This window comes from Heterocephalus glaber, unplaced genomic scaffold (assembly GCF_053883595.1).
Source record: "Heterocephalus glaber isolate CG9 unplaced genomic scaffold, H.glaber_assembly_v1.0 deba00001577, whole genome shotgun sequence".
Classification (NCBI taxonomy): domain Eukaryota; kingdom Metazoa; phylum Chordata; class Mammalia; order Rodentia; family Bathyergidae; genus Heterocephalus; species Heterocephalus glaber.
This window is the reverse complement of record NW_028258358.1, coordinates 26,025,705-26,035,683: the sequence shown is the minus strand read 5'-3', so window position 1 is coordinate 26,035,683 and position 9,979 is coordinate 26,025,705.

Here is a 9,979-nt window from a genome sequence, read left to right as displayed (position 1 = left end):
ATGAGTAGTTTCTCAAATGCCATGCTAGCTGTACTCCTCCTCCTCCTATTCCTGGGCTGTGGTTTGGACACAGTTTGTGTGTCCTTTCAAGAGTCTTGTGTTGGAAGCTTGATCCTCAGGTGGAGGCATGGAGGGGTGGGATGGTACCTTTTAGAGATGTGGTCTAATGGGAAGTAATTAGGAGGGTACTACCCTCAGGAGGAGCTGATATGTTCTCATGAGAACTTGTTTGGTTCTTTCAAGAAGGTTGTTATAAAAGAACATGGTTGGCCTTTGCCCACCGTCTTCTCTGGGTTCCTGTCTAACCTTGAGATTCTCTCTGTCTGTCTGTTCCTCTCTCTCTCCTTTTCTCATGCATTCTTTCCACGATGCATCTGCCCTGGAATCCTTACTAGAGCTGAGCTGATGAGAGCACTATGCCTTTGAACCTTCAAAACTGTGAGGAGAATAAGCCTCCTTTCTTTGTCAAATACCAAGTTTCAGATATCTGATTATACTTAACAGAAAACAGATTAGTACATTCTCAATTTATATGAACAGGGTAATCTTAATACAGAATTTCTAAGATGAAGGTCTATGCTAGACATTAATATAATAATTTCTCACTATTATATACATGGTGTTTTGATGGAAAAATATAGTTTAACAAGAAATAAATATTCATGCTGCACACATACATTGTCCAAAGAATAATATGTTCTACATTCCTATGCTTCAATCTCCAGAAAGTCAATATCATAGTTCAAATGGAGAAAAACTGTTGTCATGCTGTGAGGAAGAATGTTTTGAAACTATTCTCCTGGCCTAAATATATTTTTAAAATCCCATAGGTGTAAGGTGATTCATAGTAGAGAGTCTGAAATATTACATTAGAAGTTAATGGCTCTTTTTTTTTTTTTTGCTAGAACACTAAGAATAATCTCTCTAAAAAGCCAGAAGAGTTGTGTCAGCTTTGAACCTCATGTTCTTCTTCTGTAAAATGGAGCTGATCAGAACACTTTAAGTTCTGAAAGTACTGAGCCATTATTTTAACAGCAAAGAGGAATATGAACAAAGAAAGACGGGGGTGGGAGGAGAGAGTGATAGATAAATGGAGAGGCAGGTAAGGAGGGACCAGGAAGGAAGCAAACAATGAATGGGAGGTAGAGAGCCGCTAAGCTAACCTGTGTCCTCAGTTGTAATGCCTGTAGGACCAAAAGGAACAAGCACATACTTCGCCGTCCACTTTTGGATTGGATAGACATCCTTGTGTTGTTGGTCAGTTCCCTCGGGAGACTGGACATACTCACTGTCACTTCTGCATCATTATTTATTTATGTTATTTCCCAGCGTGAAGACACTAACCCATTATGAACATTCCTTCCTCCCACACTGTGCTTATTACCCTGCCACCCTTCCAAGCTGGCACAGGAAATACCATCTCTAGAGGAAAGCTTTCAACCCTTTGCCGACCCCCTAAATTCATACCCATTTTGAGTTATGTGCTTCTCCTATGTGCTTTTGGAGTTCCTTATGTTTTCTCCTATCACTTTCTGTCTCATGATAAATTTACTTGGTAAGCATTAGGTCAGAGATTTTACTGAGCAGATACTATGGAAGAAAGCACCAGGAGAGGTAATGAGGTCAAAGAAATGTAAGATAGTGTTGTTTTCAGGGACTGAGTAGTCTATGAGGAAAAATAAAGAAAAAGATAAATGCCATATGAGTAACACATACAGTTTCATGGGAGCAAAGAAGAGTGACATTTAAATAAAATGAAAAGAATCAGAAGCGATTTTTAGAGAAGAGTCATTCCTAGGCTGAGACCTGAAGAATAAGAATGATTGAGCAAAAGAGCAAGTATTGGCAGGCATGGGCATGGCAAGCAGGGGGCACAACATGGCAAAGGATGTGTGACACATATGTCACTTGGCTGTAGGAGATCGCTGTACTGTTAGTGGTGAGCCAAGACATTCAGCGAGGATCATGGATACAAAGTACAAGTTTGTTATAAACACTCTGGAAGCCACAGGAAGGTTTTAACTAAGGATGCGATGCGAGCATTCACACATGGATGCTACAAAAATACTGTGCATACTATTTACCTTTTGTTTTCATTAGATGGTATGAGATCATACTCACTTGCTTCCTTCTTTGTTTTTCCCACTAGACTCTGCATAACTTCAGAGATAGGAAAATGCATCATTGGCAACTCTGCAAAGCATCGAACAGAATAGGTAGACATTTAACAAATGTTTGTCGAATGAATGAAAATATGAATAGTGGAAGTTGGGTAGAAAGAAAAGTAAGCCTACTGAAACGTTGTGAGATACCATTAAACTGAAAACAGAAGGGAAATGGCCAGGTTGCTTCAGTGGCTCTAAAAGCTAAAACTGAAACCTCCCAACATGGAGGGTGCAGAAATTTGTGGCATAGAAGTAGATTTTTAGTGGCTTAAATCTTGAAAATATAACACCTTTACAAAACAGTGAGGGGCTTGGTATGTTTTATTTATTACAAAACAGTGGTGCCACACCGGCCTGGCAAGCACAAGGTTCTGAGTTCGATTCCTGGTACTGGAAAAACAAAACAAAACAGTAAATACCAACTGTTAATGAGTTACAAAAGAGACAAGTGTGAATTGTTAAAATGTATTTTATTCCTAAATTAATTACAAATACTAGTATAAACCCAGTATTTAATCAGTAAACTAATTTTTTTAGTAAACTATAATGTTAATTACATAATTTTTAATTTAGGAAAAAGCATTCTTGACTAGGTCAGATGAATTTTTTGAGATAAACTTTTGTGCCTACATTTTCTGAAACATTTTGATTTGTAAATTTAAAGTAGCAACATGGCCCATCCCATCCCACTTCTAGGATGGTATCTAGGAGTAAATAGTAACAAATTGATATTTTAAATTTCAGCCGTATTTCAGGAAGGGTAAATGTATGCAAAAATAGTTAAGTAGAAAATTGCTATGATTTCTCTTAACTAACCATGTCAATGGGAAGCCTAGTCATTCAAGCCTATGAATCCCTAAGATGAACCACATGGTTGATGTCATAGGATATTAAACCACAGGCCTAATTCATTTTTTTATTAGAGTAGGGAAAATTTATTGGGAGAAAGAAAGCGTCTGCCTAAGAGAGACAGAAGGGGATCTGGAAAGTGGGTTGCCCCGCAGGCCTAATTCTTAAGGAATAAACAGTTTCAAGGTACTGGCTTTGGAAATTCATACCTATATAATACAACAAACTTTATATATGTTTTACTCTTTATTACAAGGATCTCCAAATGCTTTATGGACAAATTAATCCTCATAACCTCTATTTGGGAGACAGCAAGAATTGTCCTCATTTTATAGAATGAAAAATGTCATCATCTAAAGATCTTGGCCCCTATCCAGTTAGCAGAACTGGAATGTGACAGGGAAGAAAAAAAAAATCACCTTAGATTTGTTGCTGCTTGGTTTGAAGCTTCACTCACTGAAGTTTGGGAGACACCTAGATGATAAATTATAAATTAATTTCATCCTGAAATTTATTCTCAACAGATGCTTTTCTATTGGTAGACTATGTATAATGCCCAGGGTAGAAGCACTTTTTTCCCTAGGATTTCCCCTTGTTGAATTTGAAAGTTGATAAAAGTAACTTTGCTGACTGATTGGCTGAGGGCGGGGGCTTTGCTGAAAATGTATTAAAAGTTTCAGAGCTGTGACAGCTGATCATTAAACCAAGCTCGGAATACAATGTGGTCACACAGGTTGTACACATGGTTAGAGGTAGCAGTTTTTGTTTTTTTTTACATCAAGTACCTTGAAATATGCATACAATTACAAATACAATTCTTTCATCTGCTAAGAAGGTAGGGATAACCAAAGGTAAAGAAATGCATCCCATAACAAAACTTCTATTTTAAAAGTTTTGCATGCTTCAAGCTAATTGGTTATTTTCAAAAACTTAACTACTTAAACGGAAATGTACAAGCAATATATACTAACAAAAAGCTATAAATGTTATATATTTGGTGTAAAGTTATATGCATGATGTAAAAATAATAGTAATACCAAACACCCACATACCCACTAGTCAGCTTAAGAAATGCATTTCAAATGACGACAGAGCCCTCTTTCTTTCATTCCTAGGGGTAACCACTGAATGATATGTTTTTAATTTTCTTAATTTCTTTATAGTCTTACCACATGTGAAACAATTTCCTAAACAAAACATATTTTTGTCTGTTTTGAACTCTACAAAAATGGGATAATACTGTATGCATTCTTCTTTGATTTGCTTCTTAAGTCATTTTAACCCTAGTAGTTAATTCTATTATTTATACACCACAATTTATTCTTCTATGCTTGTGTCAAGTGATATTTACTTTTCTTTCCTTACTTTTCCCTCTGTTCAACTCCTACACTTCAGGAATATTACTGCTATAGAAATTTCAAAAGGTAATTCCTACCCGAGGGAGAGGGGAGGAATGAAAGCAGAATTCAAGCTACCTGTAAAACAGATTATTGGAAATTGATCTTAATGAGAGTATAGAGCCAGAATTCTCTGACTGAAACAAAGGCGAAAATCCACCAGAGGGCTGTCTGCAATGAACTGAAAGTTTGGGTCCTTCTATAAAATCCATGTGCCAATCCTAACCTCCAGTTTGGTTGTGTATGGATGTAGGACCTCTACAGAAGTAACGGGGGCTAAATGAGACCATAAGGTTGGAAACTTGATCCTATCAGATTACCATTCTTCTAAAAAGAAACTGCAGAGTTGTCACTCCCTCACTCCCTCTCACACGAGGACACACCTGTAGCAAGAATGTGGCCATCTATAAGCCAGGAAGAGTCCAGTTCAGAAACTGAATCAGTGAGGACTTCAGTCCAGAACTTCTAGCCTCCAGAAATGTGAGCAAATGATTTTCTGTTGTTTAAGCCACCCAGTAGGCAGCCTTAGCAGAGGACAGCATTTTCTATTGCAGTTGGCAAATACATAGTGAATATCTCTAAATTTATATTGCCTTGGCTTTCACTGTGAGAAGCGGATTATCTTCCTCACCCCAGAAGTAAGACTTCTCACCTTTGCCATTGTGTCCAGTTCTCTGCCTCCTGCTGTAGCTCAGTGTGGTCAATCCAGGTATCCATCCTGCACAACCACCTCTAGTCACTGCTTCCCTAAGGCACATAGAATTAAACCCTCATCTCCTTGATGCCCATACCCTACGTGGGCTGTGCAGTCGTGCTTCAGTGACCTCTCCTAACTCACAACATGCCCTCATGTGACTTGTGTCTGCTTCTTAAGCCCACAGGTTAGAACTTGCTGTGGGGGAGCTGCTTAGGTAACACTCATGTCTCCTCTTTCTGGCTCTTCACCTCCTGGCGTTGTGTAGTGCCCCTAAAGCCTTCTCACCTGCTTTTGTTGGTAATCTTCTCTTTTCTGGATCTGTAAGTAATAAACTATTTGTTACTTCATGCGTTTTGTTGTGCTGCCTACTCTGCACCTCACCTGACCAATACACTTGAATCTAACTTTTGTCCCAACCCTTCCCAGAGGGTGGCTATCTTGGCATGAATCTTAGACACAGATCAGAAGAGAGCCACAGTGGTGTCCACCAATATAAACAAGTTTCCTGGGAGAGGCAAAGCTGGTCATGGGTTGGATACTTAAGCATTAAAGCATCTACTAAGATGCAGAATGACACAATGAAAAGCATGCTATAGACATCATAATGAAATCCTCTGTGGTTTCATTCAAGCTAGAATTTATAGTCACGAGATGGGAGAAGATGGGGGAGAAGCTAGAATTTATGGCAATAGCAATGAGACAGGGGGAAGAGAGGGAGAGAGAAAGAGAGAGAGAGAGAGAGCGAGAGGGAGAGGGAGAGAGAGAAATGCTAGAAATGTAGCTCAGTGGTAGTGCACTTGCCTGGCATGTAGGAGACCCTGAGTACCTGGACTCAATCCCCTGCAAAATAAAATAAATAGATAAAATCATTCATAAAACAACAGAGTTTCTTATTGTCTAGGCATGACAGGGCAGGCCTTGGAATAACTAAATTTTGTATTTAGCTATTTAGTTTTATCACTGCTTTTTGTCTCTGTGGATTAGAGTTTGTCTAATACCCTTCATTTTGATTCAAGGGACTCTTTTATATATTTCTTGCAGGGTTGGTCTGCTAGAAGCCAATTCTTTAAGTTGTTGCTTATCTGATAATACCTTAATTTATCCTTTGGATTTTGAATGTTTTGCTGGATATAAAATTCTTGGTTAACAGGGTTTATTTTCAACACATTGAATATACGGTACCACCTCACTGCTTTCTGGGTGCATAATTTCTGTTGCAAAGATCAGAAAGTTCTTGATTTATTCCTTTTGACAGCATAGCATAGTGGTTAGAATGAGACAGCCTGAATTCAACTTTCTCTGCCACTTACTGATTGTATAGCTTAAGGCAAGTGTCCACCTGTAGGTTTATATTTCATCTCCTGTAAAATTAGAAGCATAAAATAACATAAGATGGAAAGAAAATAAGTGGCTTAGTTCTAGACATACAGAAACTACTTCATAAATTATATCAATAAATTCCATTATGAAGAACACTATAGATCAAGTTCATCAATGCACGGAGACAATGAAGTCTTAAATAAAATACAATTTCATATGATTAATAATAAGTAAAAGAATTCCTTACGTTCAAGTACATTTTTTTTAGTGCTGAAGAATGCTTCAGCATATGGAATTCTAATAATATAATGCATTTCTATGTCTCTGATCTGTCCTCTACTCTTGATATGATATTGATTGCACACCAGATTATTTCTTCTAAACTATTATATCCCCATTGTTTTATTCATTTGTAAGTTTTTCTTGTGGAATTGCATCATCTAAAGAATCAAATGCTTATCTTGAGTTCAACTCCTACCTCCATTTTATTACCAACATTTATTTTAAATGTTTCTTCTGCTATTTCTCCATGCTAAATTTTGACTAGAAATAATCTCTTTTCAAATGTCTTCTATTTTGCTGCTTTTTCCTTGCATTCAAATCATCCCACCCACCCCTCAAACTGTGACCCTCTTTGCTCCAGATTGCTTTTCTAAATCTATGCACAGTTAAGGAGCAGTCATATCTTGTGTAAAGTTTTCTGTATTTTGGTTTTATCAGTTTAATTGCTACTATTACATAAAAACGTTTAATGTTCTTTTCTTTAATGATTAATGAAGAAATATTTGATGATTTTAAAACCATCTTTACAAACTACATTTTGTAAAAATTTAGTCTTAGTCAATCATCCTTTCCTATTATGGAGAAATCACTTCATCTTATGTTTTAGGACATTTTATATGCTCTGATCAAATGCATCCATTTAAAATTCTATTCTATTATAAATTTTAAATGTTATGCTCTTTTACATCATGAGTTTATCAGTGAGCAGATGTGTCTATTTCTCTATGGAACAGTGGCCTAAAAAATGTAATTGGTCGATTTTAAGGTGGAGGAATGAAGTTGAGAGTAAGAGCACTGTCCTCTATGTGTACTACAAATGTGGACCAGCAATTGAAGGAGGGAAAACTTGATGAGGGGCAAACTGTTGTTGGGTTCCTGTGAGCTTTCTCTTCTGGCCAGTGCAGGCAAGATGCAGAGAGGGAGGTACTAACGGAGGCGCTCAGTATCCATCCAACATGCTTCTCTGCCAGCTCTTTTGTTTGTATTATTTGGGATTGGGAAAAAAAGTCAATGGGAGGGTCGAGGATTTAGCTCAGTGGTTTCGCCGCTTGCTGCGCAAGCGCAAGAACGCGAGTTTGATCCTCGGTACCAAAAAAAAAAAAAAAAAAAAAAAAGTCAATGGGAAAACATTGGCTATCTCTTTTTAGAGCAACAAAACTAAATGCTTTTGTAGCCACATGCTACCAGAGTTTTGTATATAACATGACAACATGAAGAGTAGGGAAAATTGTTCTGTTGTTAGCAAAGGATAGAACAAAAATTCAGTAAAGCATCTATAATAATTAAAAATAAATAAAATGAGTGACCTGTGTTTACTTTAGCTTCCTTTAAAATCTTCTTCTTTAAAATGAACTTCACTCAGTGATATCTGTTTATCTGATATTGTAAATAATTATTTAATGTAGGCATATGTGATTTTGAATTGGTTTTGGTTACCTTACATTACAGAAATGTGGATGTTAGCGTATAAAGATTTTAGAAGTGATCATTTATCTTTTCTGTACTTCTTTTATGAGTGCATAGTGGTTATGCAGATTAATTTGTTTCATTTTGGAAAATTTGTACGTGCACACAACATACTGCAGGCTTTTCTTCCGTCACCCCTCACCCCACTCCCCTTCTCGATTCACATATTTACATCTTTCTAGGAGAGGTTCGAGTGTATAATGTATTTTTTTTTGCTTAAATTCTTTTATTGGTACATTTTAGGTATACAGTACGTTTACATTTATCATCGGGTGCTTGTACCTGTACATGATGTATCTTGGTTCGTATTTTTTTCCCCATTTCCTGTGTGCCCTTCACCCCCTCCACCCTTCCCTATTTACATACTTCATTTCCATTTTTTTTTCTTTTCTCGTAATTTTTCCTTTCCATTCTTTCCTTTCCCCATCTCATCCCACCACCCCTACCCCTTTGGACCTTTTTCCATTTCAAAGTATCAATTATTAGTTATTAATCCTTTTAATCTTTACACTCTCAGTTTCTCACACTAGAGAAACTATTTGGTATTTACACGTGTGTCCTATTTATTTCACTTAAGAGTATGTCTTCAATATGCATCCATTTAGCTATAAATGACTCTAGTTTCTCATTCTTTATGGCTGAGTAGTACTCCATTTTATAAAAAGCCCATATCTTCTTTATCCAGTTTCCAGTTGATGGGCACTTGGGCTGTTTCCAAGCTTTAGCTATTATACAAACTGTGTCGCTATAAACATGGGTGCACATATATCACTGTGGTATGATTCTTTTAATTCTTTTGGGAAAATACCCAGCAGGGGAATAGCTGGGTCGAATGGGACCTCCAGGCCTAGTTCTTTGAGGTATCAATATAACATATTTTAATCATGTTCAAAATCCCTATTACCCACCCTCACACCCCCTTATCTTGTGGCAATATATTTAAAACAAAGGCTTGGAACTAAAAATGAAGTAAACAGCTTTCGAATATTGAATCAGAAGACCTCTCAGGACATCAATCTCATATTTAATTAGAATTCTTATATTCCAGACTTTGTTCCTCATCCCTTGATGTTGGTGAAGAACGCATCCTGAATAACAGATTTCCAATGAAAATAGTGGAGCCAACCTGCTTGGCTCCTTGCTTTCGTAGGCTCCTTCAAGGCTTGGGAGGGATTCCCACACTGTGTTATCTGGTTATATATTTTTATAAAATCTGCAAAATTGAGATATTTTTGTTGCACTCAGACCTCTCTCACTTTTTATTATTACTTGCCATTACCATGCACTTCCTAGGTGTGAGGAGGGGTATAATGACCATAGGCATTTTGGGTGTCCAGCTGAAGAGAGGTTGAGTATTGTATACATGTAGTTTGGGTGGACTGGACATATTCTTATGGTTCACAGTCACTTCTACGTACAGTTCAGTTGTTGCTAGTTATTCCATGATAATAATTATTTCCAGGAATATTCCAAATTATTGCTTACTGGTGACATACCAGGCATCATGAAATGAAGATTTGAGGGCCAAACATTGTAAAATGATATGAGCCTGTCCTGTGGCACTTGCCACTAGACCTAGTTAGAAAATAAGAACAAACGAGTATTAAAATACAGTGGTACTTTGGTTTATGAACTTTGTTTTACAATTTGGGGGAAGATGGCTGAGTTTGTATTTGTGTGGAAGAAGATGGCTGAGGTTGTGCTTGTCACCTGATGCAGAATTTGCAAACAGAAGCAAAGTTTTGCCAAATGCTTTTGTTTGTGAACTGAATTGTTTGCAAACAGAAGTGTTTGTGAACTGA